Source organism: Marmota monax, unplaced genomic scaffold, assembly GCF_021218885.2.
Source record: "Marmota monax isolate L192 unplaced genomic scaffold, Marmota_monax_Labrador192_F-V1.1 WCK01_AAM20220418_F8-fsc00013, whole genome shotgun sequence".
Taxonomy (NCBI): Eukaryota; Metazoa; Chordata; class Mammalia; order Rodentia; family Sciuridae; genus Marmota; species Marmota monax.
In genome coordinates, this window is record NW_026692202.1 from 2,404,514 (window position 1) to 2,418,032 (window position 13,519).

The following is a 13,519-nucleotide window of genomic DNA, read 5'->3' on the forward strand; positions in this document are numbered from 1 at the left end:
TATTAATGACCTGTACACAGGTGTTATGGGCAGCTGCAGAGTTAATATGTACAGCCATGGTGTGTTCACCTGCACAGGCTCACTTCTGTGGTGAACACACAGGCTCCCCTGAAAGATGATGTCGTTGGAACATTTCCCTTTTTATTTTATTTTTTTGTCTGAAGTCAAATATTCACTCTGTCAGATCACCACTATCTTATAAGCCCAGTGTTGGCCCTCACTGCTGCAGGACTGGGACAAAGAGATGATGTTACAGTCTGGTTTCTATGGCAACAGAGGAGGGGTAATGAAAACTGAAATGTTGGAAACACCCATTCTGACAATTGTGACATAATTCAGGTTATTACAAGGACGTAACTACCAAAGAAGCAGAAGTGTCATTACCTTGCAGCTCGTGTCGACAAAAAGCTACATTGCACATTTCTCTTAGTTGGGCTGCTAAGAGGAAGGAAACATGAAACACACACACGCACACACACAGGCCTCATTTTCTGCATGTAAAATGTGTGTGTTCTTTAAAAGCCAGTGGTTGGCTGGTTTTCCGGACATGATGTGGTTGAAGCTGTCATCGTAATGGAAATTCATTGCTGTAGCTATGGTAAATCGAGTGTTCTGCCTGTGCTGAATGCATTAGTCTAATGAGATGTTTGCAGCCGGAGAGCAGGGCTGCTGGAGACTTACTGTGAGCTACTAGCACACGGGTGGAAGACAGCTTTTGCAATACTCGGTTCCCATGTGCCGAAAGTCATCTGTCTTCTGAGTCAACACTCCCGGCCTGGTCAACACCCTGATCAGGGCTCTGGTGAACAAGCTGTAGGTAAGGGAGATGCACAATTGGAGGGTGTGTCGTTGACACGGGATCCTTCTCTTCTAGCTGTCAGCACGACAGAAGACCTATTCTAGTTTTTCTGGGTTGCAAGCCTGCCTATGGCAATGCACGGTGTCCTGCACTAAAACCACTGAGTCCAGCAGGTAAACTTCAGTTCCTCCTATTCAAAATACAATGTTTGCTTTCTTAACCAGGACCCAGGAAGAAAGATGTGGCATAGAACTATACAGTTTATAAATTTTGGATATATACACATTCACTACGTTTTAACTCTGCATTTAAATACATAGAAAGTTATTTTTATTCCAAATGTGAACTCAAATTAACTGGCTAGCTTTTTTGTCCGCAATAATTTTTCTTTGCTCTGCTTTTTTAATTAAAAAAAATTATAGTGTGTCCTGAGATTAAAATATCTACCTAAAATTTGATTATTAAAATTGGTGTACTACGAACAGTCAAAGTGTTGTTTTTAAATTGATTTTTATCTTGAACATCCCGGATGGAATATTCCGCGTTGTCTTTGTGTTGGTTTTTCCTAATCTACCAGTCACAGATGAGAATAGTGTTTATTGCTGGTTGCTGGTTTTAATCCAGATGACCGTGGAGTGTTAGAGATAGTTTCCCAAGTTCAAGTACAAAGTCATCTCCTTCCCAGGTGGAGCACTATGTGATCTGAACTGGTCTCCATATGTTCCCTCTGGAGCCTGAGATGTCCTCTCTGTGTCTCTTGCTGGCAGGACAGGACCTGCCGGGGAGTGTAAGGTGCGGCTGCAGAGTAAATCATTTTACCAGAAACTGATGTGTTTGATCAAAGTTTTCTCCACTATCTGTGACAGTAAATGAGAGTGGTTGGTCGTGTTACTTCTGGATTCTATGACAGTTCTCAAAAGGATTAGAAAATCAGCTTTCTGAGAAAGAGGCTTTTTAGTTGTCTCAGGCACTGTGGTTCTTGAGAAAGTCATCCAAGCGCTTCAGAATTGAGGTGTTTGTTGTGCACTGTTTTTTCTTCCTTTCCTACCACAGAAACAATTTTTGAAGAGTTAGGGACATAAGTTGCTTTCTTTTCTTGAGACTGTTTTTTGAAGATAGAATATATGGAATAAAATCATAAAAGTATAAAAAATATAAAGGCACTCAGAGCAGTATTTGCGTGGGACTCATTTTGTGTTGCTTGATAGAACTATCTTGAAAACAGGGATTGTTTGAATAGTACCGAGTGATTGTCAAAACTCAAAATGTTAATATAGAACCCCTGTTTTAGAGAAGTTGTTTGGTGGCTTCAAAATCTACCTTTTAAACACATTTGTGACATATTTTTAAAAAATATAAATGCATTTTCTTTAACTCTTTAAATTGTGTATGTGGAGGAACTCTGTGTTCGGTTTGATAAATTGATCAGTCTGTTTGATTTATGGGATTATTTTAAAAAGTGCAGATCCCACAAAAACTCCGTTCTTTTATGTGTGACATGTTTAAATTTCTCTCCTGTGGCACCCAGATTACTTTTTATTTTGTTGCAAAAGAGAGAAAGCCAAAGAACAGTAATAACAAGACAAAAAAAAACAATAAAAGAAACAAAAGTGCATTGCTTCTGTAGGGTGTTTGCTTTTGGTGGTGTGTTTTCGCCCAGCGAAACCAGCTAAGCAGTTTCACTTTCTGGTGCTGGGTCCCCGGGTGGGGGTCGCTGCTCGCCTCTAGCAGCAGGTAAGCTGAGCTGATCAGCTGCTGGGAAATGAGCCAGATACAGTGACCCTGCCCTCAGAACTTATGGCATGAAAATTCAAAAAAGTGATGACTATTAAAATGTTCAATAAGATTTGCTAATGACCAAAAAAAAAAAAAATCAGGCAATACTCCGAAAGGATAAGGACAGAAATTTTAAATTTTTAAAAACTCTTAAGAATGGGAAAAATCACAAACAGATTGCTTCAAACCTCTTCTAATGTGGTGGCTTTTATTTAGTCTCATTTCTAGATCTCAATTACTTCAGTAAGTTTAAGGAAACATAACTGAAGTTCTCTGAAATCATAATAAGAAATGCTCAGACAGGAATAACCTTTACATTGTAAATCTGGGGAGTTAAAGTTTAGAACATTTCATAGGTCTGTTGACAATTTTGCAAGACTCCAGGGCACATGACACACACCTAGGTGCATCCCTTGTGACTTTTGGACGGAGGTGGTGGGTAAAGCTCAGAGCTTCAGAATTCCAAGTACCTCCAGTTTACTTCTCCCACTGATCCCTGAGATTTTATTTGGGGATGGAGGGAGAAAGGAAATGAAGAAGGACCCTCTTGCAATCTGATCATCAAGAAACGTAAATTCTAGCCTAATGTTTTTGGGGATGGTGTTTGTGAAAGCAGTCTCCTTGGTTGTGAGCACACAAGCTTCTTTCTATTGGTGGGCAAATTTGACATTTCTAAGAAGGAGCTTTTAAAAAATGCATCCTCAGACATCTTATTTCTTAACTCTGCCATCTCCTGAAAGGCTAGTTTGAGATTTACACGTTTTTTATTTTTTTTTCCTTCTAAGACAGATGACAGGTAAGGAGGGGCCAGGGGGATTTGAAACACTCTTGGGAGAAAAATCAAATACTTTGGTACAAATATAATGTAACAGAAGCCACCAGGGTGTCTAGTAAATTACCCTAAATTTTAATTAATGAGTCACAAAAGCTACACCACAAGCTTTAAAAATTACCCCTTTATCAATAAGGTGATAATTAACTTTCTCTGGAATTAGCAATTCTCTGAGCCTCGGGCAGTATGCAGCCTGGCAAGTTTTCTGGAATGCTGCCAATTTTTAACAATTGGTCCTTTGGCAAACCCACTGGATTTTAATTCAAACATCTATTCTGACATTTCCCAATGTGGTTCAAAGACCATTGAAATCACCCAAATCACGGTAAAATTTCTGAGCTCAAAAGAGTAGCTCAGAATATTTGATTTGCATTTGAATCTGTCACTTTCTTTCTTCATTTTTCCTCTTCTACCTTTTCTCTGAAAACCTCTGCATCTGCAGGAGCGCAGCACTCTGGTCCCTGCTATAAATCTCAGCTGTAAATCGCTGTGGTGAATCCTGTGTTTGTTGGTGCGCCCACACCAGGTCCGGTGCCCTGGCTGCCAGCCCACGGGGTGCTAAGTGTTTTCCATTGTTGCTGCATTCATCTCATTTTCAGCTCTGGCAAGGACTTGTTCCCTCATATTTCTGCAAACGCTCACTCGTGGTTTGTCAGATGCCGAGATTTAGATTGAGAGTTGGAGAAGAGGAGCTGTGGGCGGGAGGGCCATTTTAGATGTGTCCAGTCGGTTTGGAATTGAGTTTACCCTGATTTACACCAAGTAATGTCTGAAGAGGCATTTCAGAGCAGTCTGTGCCATACGGACCTTTTAGACAGACAGACAGATACACACACACAGCTTTCCAGTGCTGCTGGTCACTGGTGGGCAGCCCTGAGGGGCAGCCCCATGGCCCCAGTGGCTGGCAGACAAGTGGTAAGGGATGCAAATCACCCTTCCAGAAGTCACTGGATTCTTCAAGCGTTAGTCTTGCGGGGCTCCCGCTTCTCTCAGCCAAGACAGGACGGGATACTAGTGACAAGGCTTCCTGCTGGGTTAGGCGGGCAGTTCTGACATAGGTATGAACCAAGAATGTTCCTGCCTTCAGGCCGGTGGGGTAGAGACCAGCAGCAAGCAGCACTCCTGCATTCTGGAATAAATCAGTGCTTGCAATCAGGAGGGTCCCTTTGCCATCACTGAGGAGATAAAACACCTCTATTGCTTCTTGGGATGATTGCTTCTTGGGCTACTGTTTGAAAGCAGAAAGGAATCTATCACCCTGTGGCAGTCCTCACTTTATATTAAGCTGAAAAGTCATTCCACTGAGTCTGTGTGACACCCTGGAGTCATGGGAGTATATTCTCAGATCCACATGGCAGACTGCCCTGAGATTACTATGGTTTGTACCAGTTACATCAATTAAGTTTTATGTAGAATCCAGGGATGTGAAACTATATATACTCCTCTTTCCTCCCCCAGCTCAGGCACACTCTACCTAAATTTTTGTTTGTGGAGGGGCAGGTGTGCTTTTTTTTCTTTCTGGCAGCTGCAGTTATTGATCAGAACTTGGTCCCACCCTTATTGATTTCCGAGAATGATTGCACCTTCCTGCAGCCAGGTGCCATCTGCCTTTGAGGAAGGCTGAGGAGTGAGCGGTCTTGCTTTTTCCAGAATGCACACAACACAGAAGCAGAGGAATGGAGTTGGCTGTCATGAGAACATTAATGTGCCAGGGAAAAATAGTGTCAGTGCTGTATTTTGAAAGACGGTGATGTTGTCTGCTTGGCTCTGTGATGGTGACTCAACTTTTGAGAGCTGAATATTTGGTAACAAAAACCTTTGCCCCTTTTCTCTTCCTGTGCTGATTATTATAGACCCCAAAGCCCTCATTCTTCCCAGTCAGAAACAGATGGCTTGGAAGTAATATTAAAGAAATGGGCAGCCTTTTGTTAAGGTAGGTAGTAAACTTGGGGACAAATGCTGAGCTGGGCAAAGCAAAGAATTGGACTTAGACCCTCCAATTGAGTCTAAGTCCAGGAGGGAAAATGGCACCAAACAAAGAGGTACTGTAATAAAACCCAGCAGAGGGACCTAGTCCTTCTCCTTTTCAATGAGGATTTGACAGTTCCTCTCCTTCGCATATCTGCAGGTGCGCTTTAGAAAAGATTCAATAATAGCTAACAAGAGCACATGGCTCTCAGCTTCTAGATCTATGGATCCTTTTCTTTGGGCATTGAAGGAAATATTTCCTCCTTTTCCTTCATCTTTTATCCATAGGTTATTCTGGGACATTATTGCTATGATGAGAAAACCAGGGTTGAATACCAGGAGTGTGTTTTTCCTTGGTGGCCAGAGCCAGGCCCTGAGCCCTCTCACCAGCCCAGTGTGTTCTCTGAGGGCTATGTCTGAGGTTCTGCCTTGGATACAGCTTCCAAGCCAGCCTGGGGCTGGCCTCAGGATCTGCATCCTGTTTTGACAGGCAGCCCTTGTCTTGGCGAATGAGGAAAGGAAGAACTGAAGAGAAAAACACAAGGTGTAAGCCAGTTCTGGGGCATTCATACTTCTGGTTTAGGAGCCAGAATTTGGAGGTCATGTGACTCAAACAATTTCTTTGGGTCAAACCATTTCTGAGCTTCTATAAGATTCTAAGCATCCTTCTCTTTCCTCGTGGCCTTTCAAAAAAGAGGCTGACCTCTTTTCCCCACAATTCTTTAGGCTCTAGTATCCTCATTATTGGGAAATGATGATGATATGAAAATTTTTATCAATCAGCTATTGATACATGCTATTTATTCCAAAGAGACTGTTGGATGAGGTGCTGGCTATATTGATCAGAGCTGTGGGAACAGATGTCTGTCATGTTTTAATTGTGAGCAGTCTGTGGTCACTGGTTATAATTGAGCAAGTTTGGTTCATGCTATTGCCACTGTTGCATGTACCAGGGGAGTTTGCCTTGAGATTCAGGGGTCAGTCCAACAGTCTTTTGTGTGTTGCCCCTTGTGCTGGGAGTTCTCCCTTTCAGATGCCAAAATGTGCTTGAGCATATTTGAATGTATCACTTTTTTTTTTAATTTTTTATTGTTGGCTGTTCAAAACATTACATAGTTCTTGATATATCATATTTCACACTTTGATTCAAGTGGGTTATGAGCTCCCATTTTTACCCCATATAGAGATTGCAGAATCACATCAGTTACACATCCATTGATTTACATATTGCCATACTAGTGTCTATTGTGTTTTGCTGCCTTTCCTATCCTCTACTATCCCCCCTCCCCTCCCCTCCCCTCCCCTCTTCTCTCTCTGCCCCCTCTACTGACATTCATTTGTCCCCCTTGTATTATTTTTCCCTTTCCCCTCACTTCCTCTTGTATGTACTTTTGTATAACTCTGAGGGTCTCCTTCCATTTCCATGCAATTTCCCTTCTCTCTCCCTTTCCCTCCCACCTCTCATCCCTGTTTAATGTTAATCTTCTTCTCATGCTCTTCGACCCTACTCTGTTCTTAGTTACTCTCCTTATATCAAAGAAGACATTTGGCATTTGTTTTTTAGGGATTGGCTAGCTTCACTTAGCATAATCTGCTCTAATGCCATCCATTTCCCTGTAAATTCTATGATTTTGTCATTTTTTAATGCAGAGTAATACTCCATTGTGTATAAATTGAATGTATCACTTTTTTAAAAAAATATATATTTTGCTGGGATTGTGGCTCAGCGGTAGAGCGCTCGCCTAGCGCAGGCGGGACCCGTGTTTAATCCTCAGCACCACATAAAAATAAAGGCATTGTGTTGTGTCTATTTATACTTAAAAAACAAATAAGAAATATATATATTAGTTATAGATAGACACAAAATCTTGGTTTTATTTCTTTATTTCTTTATGTAGTGCTGAGAGTTAAACCCAGTGCCTCACATGTGCCAGGCAAGCGCTCTACCACTGAGTCACAACCCCAGCCCTGAATGTATCACTTTTAAGACATCATTTTCATAAAAGCTTCAAGTGGATATATATTCATATATATGTATGTGTATGTATGTATACACATATGTATGTATGCATGTGTATGTGGGTGTGTGTATATATACACACACACACACACATAACTTTGGTGTGCACATTACAAACAAAGCTTAGAAATAGTGGGGGGAAACTGGTTCTAATGCCTCAAATCACCACCCACAGTGTGAAAATATAGCCCTTGTTAAAAGTATTTGTAACATAATGAATATTAAATATTATAAATAAAGAAGGCAAATGGTATAGTGGGGGCTATGTTAGCATCTGATGTAGAAATGGTTAATTGGTCCCAGAGTGAAAGGCTGTATGAGTGTGTGTTGCTTTAAATGAGACCAGGTGAGTATAAACTCTCCCCAGGGATGTGAAGTCAGAAACTCAATTTGGGGTGTGATGTGTGTAGGAATGTGTGGGGGCCAATGACATGTGATAGCATAGAGGACTGTTGCCCTCCCTTTTAGTCATTTGGCATGAACTCAGTGAAGAATAAGCAACTTCAAGTGTCCTGATAGCAGACTGAGGATAAAGTACCTTAAAAAGGTTTGTTTGACATACACTTCTATGGAAACAGCCCAAATCTTTTTTTAGATCAAGTGCTAAGTTGAGTTTTTACTATATATATATATATATATATATATATATATATATATATATATATATATATATATATATATATTTCTGAAATTGGTCAGGTTACTTCTTAAGACTATATTTGACATTTTCATGCCTGAAGAGAAAAAAATTTTAGTAGGACCAAGGACCTCATAGATTTTTATCAGAGGACATTGTGAGGTTTTGTGGCTTCGTGGACAAAGCTAAGGAAATCCCTTTGGTGCAGATTTCCTGTATTCTGCTCATGTGTTTTGTGTACTGACTACCAGTTTCCAGAGGTTCTCTTTCTCATCCCCGAGAACACAGATTTAGGGCAGGGTAAGGAGAATTTATATGGGGCCCATGGATCCACATAAGCCCCAGACAGATTACCTCTCTGTAGAAGTTGAAAGGTTAAAATAATGACCTAAATGATGACCTTGAGGGTAAAGTATCTGATAACTGAATAAAGACATGAAAGCAAAAGCCTACACTCTGAGCAGGGTCTACAAGTGATTCCCAGATTCCCAGGTGAGATGGGTTTGAAGGCATCCCTCCCAGGACAAGGTCAGGCCCCCACCTTTCCATTGTTAGGATGCTCCAGTTGTCAGCAAGAGTAGCTTTTCACTTCTGTACTTCCCCCAACGTCCTTCTCTGGCAACTACATCTTCTAAGGACCCACTTTATCCTCAGAACTGCACAGAATACATCTCCATTTGGAGCCACATAGATTCCAATTCCAAAAGCCAGCTAATTGGCTACCAGTGTGGTCAGAGCCAGTACTGGAACATCCCCGAAATTCCTGGAACCTCTCTTCCTTCCTGGGGATGGATCTCCATGGCAGCCCCCATTGCCCAGGTTCTAAAAAGAAACAATATTGAGAAAGGCTTAGTAAACCTGAAGTGCTATACAAGTGGTAATAAATCCATGCTTGCATTTATTGAGTGCCATATACTCAAGGAGGCTGGGGGAAGCTAAATATACCTGTTTGATGGACACAGGAAGTCAACATAGGAAGGCTTGTTTTTATCTCCATCACATAGATGGGGAAACTGAGGCTTCTGCTACATAGCTTGTTGAGAACCACATGACCATATAAAGTTTGCCAAGTCTTTTCTAGTTTGGGAAATGGACTGGGGATTTCACCTGCAAGGGCTGAGGAGAAAGAGCTCATTCATACCTCAGAGCCAGCTGCTCCTGCTCAGCCAGACTGGGCAGTTCCAAGACCAGGAGGTTCCAGAAAGGAAATGATTCCCTGGTGTTTCCACTTGAAAAGGCATTTTTGGGTTTACAGCAAACTTTTCTTTTTTAAAGCAGTGGGCTCTCCATCCTGTCAGACTCAACCTCCCTTTTTTATTACTAACATTTTTAACACCCTGTTTACAACCCTGAGGTGAAATTCCCAGATAACATAACCTGCCCCTACCTGTCATTTAAGAAAACATTAGGGCTGCAGGTGTAGCTCAGTAGTGAAATGCTTGCCTAGCTTACAAGAAGCTCTTGGTTCTATGCCCAGTATAAAAAGAAAAGAAAAATTAATATGATGTCTAATTGAAATATAAATGGGAATGAAAGCAAAGTAATTCCTAAACTCCTTCTGGTGCAGGTGACCCACTCCCTACTCCACATAATGTCCAGAGTAACCTACTCCCCACCCCCACGCTGAAGGATATACAGTTGTTACCATCAGAAAGTATGCATTTTCAGGGAGAACTATTATTTTAATAAATATGAGTTTAATTTTATGCGATCAGGTGCTGATAGTTGCTCCCAAGAATGGAGCTGTACCTTCTAGTGCAGTCTAAAACAGGTAGCAGGAGCTACCTGTGACACGGTTTTCCAAAATGATAACTCTTGGAATTCTGCACAAAATAAAGAAGAGTGTTCTCTCATTGTATACACTAATTGCATTTCTGAAAACACAAAGTCTATTGTTGAGTAGAAATACATTGCTATGGTTTAACTATGGTTCCAGTGTGTCCCCTAAGTTTCATGTACTGGGAGCTTGTCCTGCGCAGGGGGGGGGGGGTGTTGTGGTACTGGGACCTTTAAGAAGTGGGCCTCGGGCAAGACAATTAGGTCATTGGGATGCTGCCCTTGGAAGGGATTAGAGTAGTTCTTTTGGGACCCTAGTAAATTGCCAGTAGAGAAAGTTCTTATAAAAATGGTGAACCTGGTAAAAAGAGGAAGCCTGGTACAAATATGTAACAATGAATCCCACCATTATGCACAATTATAATGCACCAGTAAAAAAAATATGGGGAAAAAAAACAAAAGCAAAGAGCAAGTATGGATCCCTGAATCTCTCAGACTTCCTGTCTTGCCATGTGATCAGTCCCTCTCACACATGGTCCTGCCATGATGCAACTGTCACAATGTGTTGTAGCCAAGGAGCCCCTCACTAGAGGGCCTGCCTGCACAGATGGGGCTACCCAATCTTGGACTTTTGGGCCTCAAAATTATAAGCTAATTAAACTTCTTTAGAAATTATTCAGCTTCAAGTGTTTTGTTATAGTAATAGAAAACAGATGAAGACATATACTATGTTCATACACAAAATAAAGTTATTCCTAGGGTTAGGAAAATGAAGTCTTTCTATATGGCCAGATGATGGTTTATCATGCCATACTGCTCCATAGTGGAAAAGTGTGGAGAAGGAAAGTGACTCAGAACATAGCAACCAGGGAACAGAGAGAGTGTTCAGTTCACTGAGGACTAAACATATACCCCAAAGTACACCCTCAGTTCCCTATCTTCACCAACTATACCTACCTGCCTACGGTTACCGTCTAGTTAATCCATTCAAGTGGATTAATGCACTGATTAGGTCAAGGTTCTCATAATGCAATCATTTCACCTCTGAACTTTCTTACATTTTCTCACACATGAGCTTTTGCCCCCAAAAGCTCATCTCATATCTAAACCATAACAACTATCAATGGTAAATCTGTCTCATAGTGGTCTCTTATCTCTTATCAAATTACCAACAATTCTTAGAATTTTAGGCCAGTCACACTCCTGTACCTTCACTCTAGACAGCCAAGAGATTCACAAAGCTTCCAACTGTCCCCCAGAGCAGAGAAGTAGTCTTGATGTCCCCAAATCCCTTTTAAAAGGCAGCTGGAATTTCTCTATATCCCCCTCTCCACTTCTGCCCCTCCCCTCCCTGCACAGTACAGGTTCACAAAGCCCTAAAATTGATGAACCCCAACAAAAGGGGTTGTACTGATGGTGTTAGTCTGGCACCTCAGATCTTCCGATAGCTGAGTCAGGTCTCTTTGTGTGTCTTACCTCGCTCAGGGGTCAGGATACAGCCTAAGATACTTGGTGCACCAACTGGAAGGGGGATTCTTGATGATATGGGTTCTTTAAGTGAAAATTATTAATCCAACTTTGATTAGGTTTTCTTTTTCCTCCAGTTCTTAAGAGATTAACTTGCTGAAATGGGCAATAATTATTAGGGCCCAAATTTTAAATCTCTAATGTTTTAAAATTGGATTACCTCCCCATAAGCTGGTTAACAAGCTTCATTTCCTGGAGCCTGAGATACCCTGAGTTAAATATCTCGCTGCGTCAGTGACAGTGCAAGGGTTAGGACAAAAGTCCTGCATTCCTGAATCCCATTGTCAATAAGAACCTGAGTATGTGAAGACACCTTAACTTGAGGAGAGGACAAGATGTGCTGATTGAGCATGGAGAGGTGTGAAAATGTGTTTCTTATATGACTCAAACCCACACACTTGTTGGTGTGAATTGAATTTGACCCTGGCCTATCACTATTATGGGTGACATCTCACACACTGGCAGAAGCCTTGGGAGAGCCACCTTACCTCTAGACCAGTGATCCTGGGGGTTTAGAAGGTGAATTTCTTATCCACATGTCACTCAGTGATACCCACAACTGAGGATTTCCAGTAGATTCTTGGCCCCACCTGGTGGGGCAGGCCGTATGCAGTGGTCCACGGTGAGAAGAGTGAGAATAAGCACCCTGGGCTTTGGGTTCTTACCAATAGTGACAGCCTCACACCTCCCAGCTGGGAAGTATCAAGACTGAGCTTCTAGGACTGAGCTAGTGCCAACAGTGGCTAGCACCAGGGCTCTGCCCTATTAGCCCAGGAACAGCCTCTGCTTGTTAACTACCCCTTTGCCACTGACCATGTTCAGGGTGCCTGGTGTACAGAGGTGCTCCCATGATTTCTGGGTGCATCAATGGAGGTATGGACAGGAGGGGAGATGGATTATGAACCTGAGGGCTTTCTTGGCTAGCCCTATTGAGCTCCAGTTTGGAATTTCAACTGTTTTAATGGTCATCCCTGCTTACATCTTCCACAGGCACCCTAAACTCAACAGATCCCAAACCAGACTCATCATTTACCCCCTTCTCATTGGAATATTCTGTCTTTTTAAAATGTATCACTGTTCTTCAGTTATCCAAGATATGTTTTAGAATCCCATACTCTTCCATGCCTTCAAGTTGGAAAACAAGTCTAATAGATGCTACTTTCAGGAGAGTTTCCTGTATCCCCTTTCTCCCCATTTCCTCTGTTGCCCTTGCTCAGATCCTCATAGCACCCTTCACGGGGACCACAGCCATGCCACTTTTGCTCTGCCTCTTTGCTTCTAATTTCTCCTCCCTGCCACCCACCTTATTATTGCTCCAAGGATATCTGTGAGACACAGATCTGATTACTTTGGTCTGTTTGTGCTGCTCTGACAAAACTCCTTAGACTGGGTAATTTTTAAACATGAAAAAATTAATGTCTTATGGTTCTGGAGACTGGGAAGTCCAAGATCAAGATGCTGGCAGACTGGTACCTGGTGAGGTCTGTTCTCAGCTTCTCAGATAGTGCTTTGATGGTGCATCCTCCAGGGGAGATAAATGCAGTGGCCTCACATGGCAGAGGGGATAGAAGAGCAAGAGAGCGCTCCCTTCAACCCGAGTCCTTTTATAAGGAAGCAAATTCGTGTGGACAGGACTGCCATAACTTAATCACTTCCTGAAGGTCACTCTTCTTAAAACTGTTGCATCAGGGGTTAAGTTTCAACATGAAGTTTGGAGGGGATACCATCATGCAAACCAGAGCCCTGATTTGGTCATTCAGTTGCTTACCTGAGAGTCCATTGCTTACATTGGTGGTTGTCAATTTTTTTGCCCATGTTCTCCATTAAATCATCACAATATTTGTATTACTATAATATGCATTCTTGAGTATGCATCTCCGTTCCATGTATATTCAGATTGCATACATACATGTTAATATTTTACACATATTCTAAAACATACTCGAAAATAGAAAAGAAAAGGCCACCTGAGCCTTCTGCCTTCTCCACACATTCTCAAGCCTCTGTATTTTTTCATCTTTTCTTTCTGTGTCCTGGAATTCTCTCTGTGTCCTGGAATTCTCTTCTCTCTCGCTTCTTCATGTGATGAAATTTGATGTGTCCTTCAAGACCATATACGGTAGCCAGACTCTTTAAAAAAAAAAAAAAAAAAATATATATATATATATATATATATATATATAT

General features: G+C 41.7%; 1 protein-coding gene across 5 annotated transcripts in view; it reads left to right on the forward strand.

Annotated features, from left to right (window-relative positions):
- The first annotated feature begins 431 nt into the window (after nucleotides 1-431).
- Scml4 (Scm polycomb group protein like 4) overlaps nucleotides 432-13,519 on the forward strand; it is a 103,194-nt gene continuing 90,106 nt past the window's right edge. For 2 of the 5 annotated variants that reach the window (XM_058575242.1, XM_046430452.2), the window contains exon 1: nucleotides 440-817. The gene's annotated coding sequence lies outside the window, so the exon portion shown is untranslated. Of the gene's footprint in view, nucleotides 973-13,519 lie in introns of all 5 variants that reach the window. The other 3 variants (XM_046430459.2, XM_046430455.2, XM_058575238.1) reach the window with 3 other exon arrangements.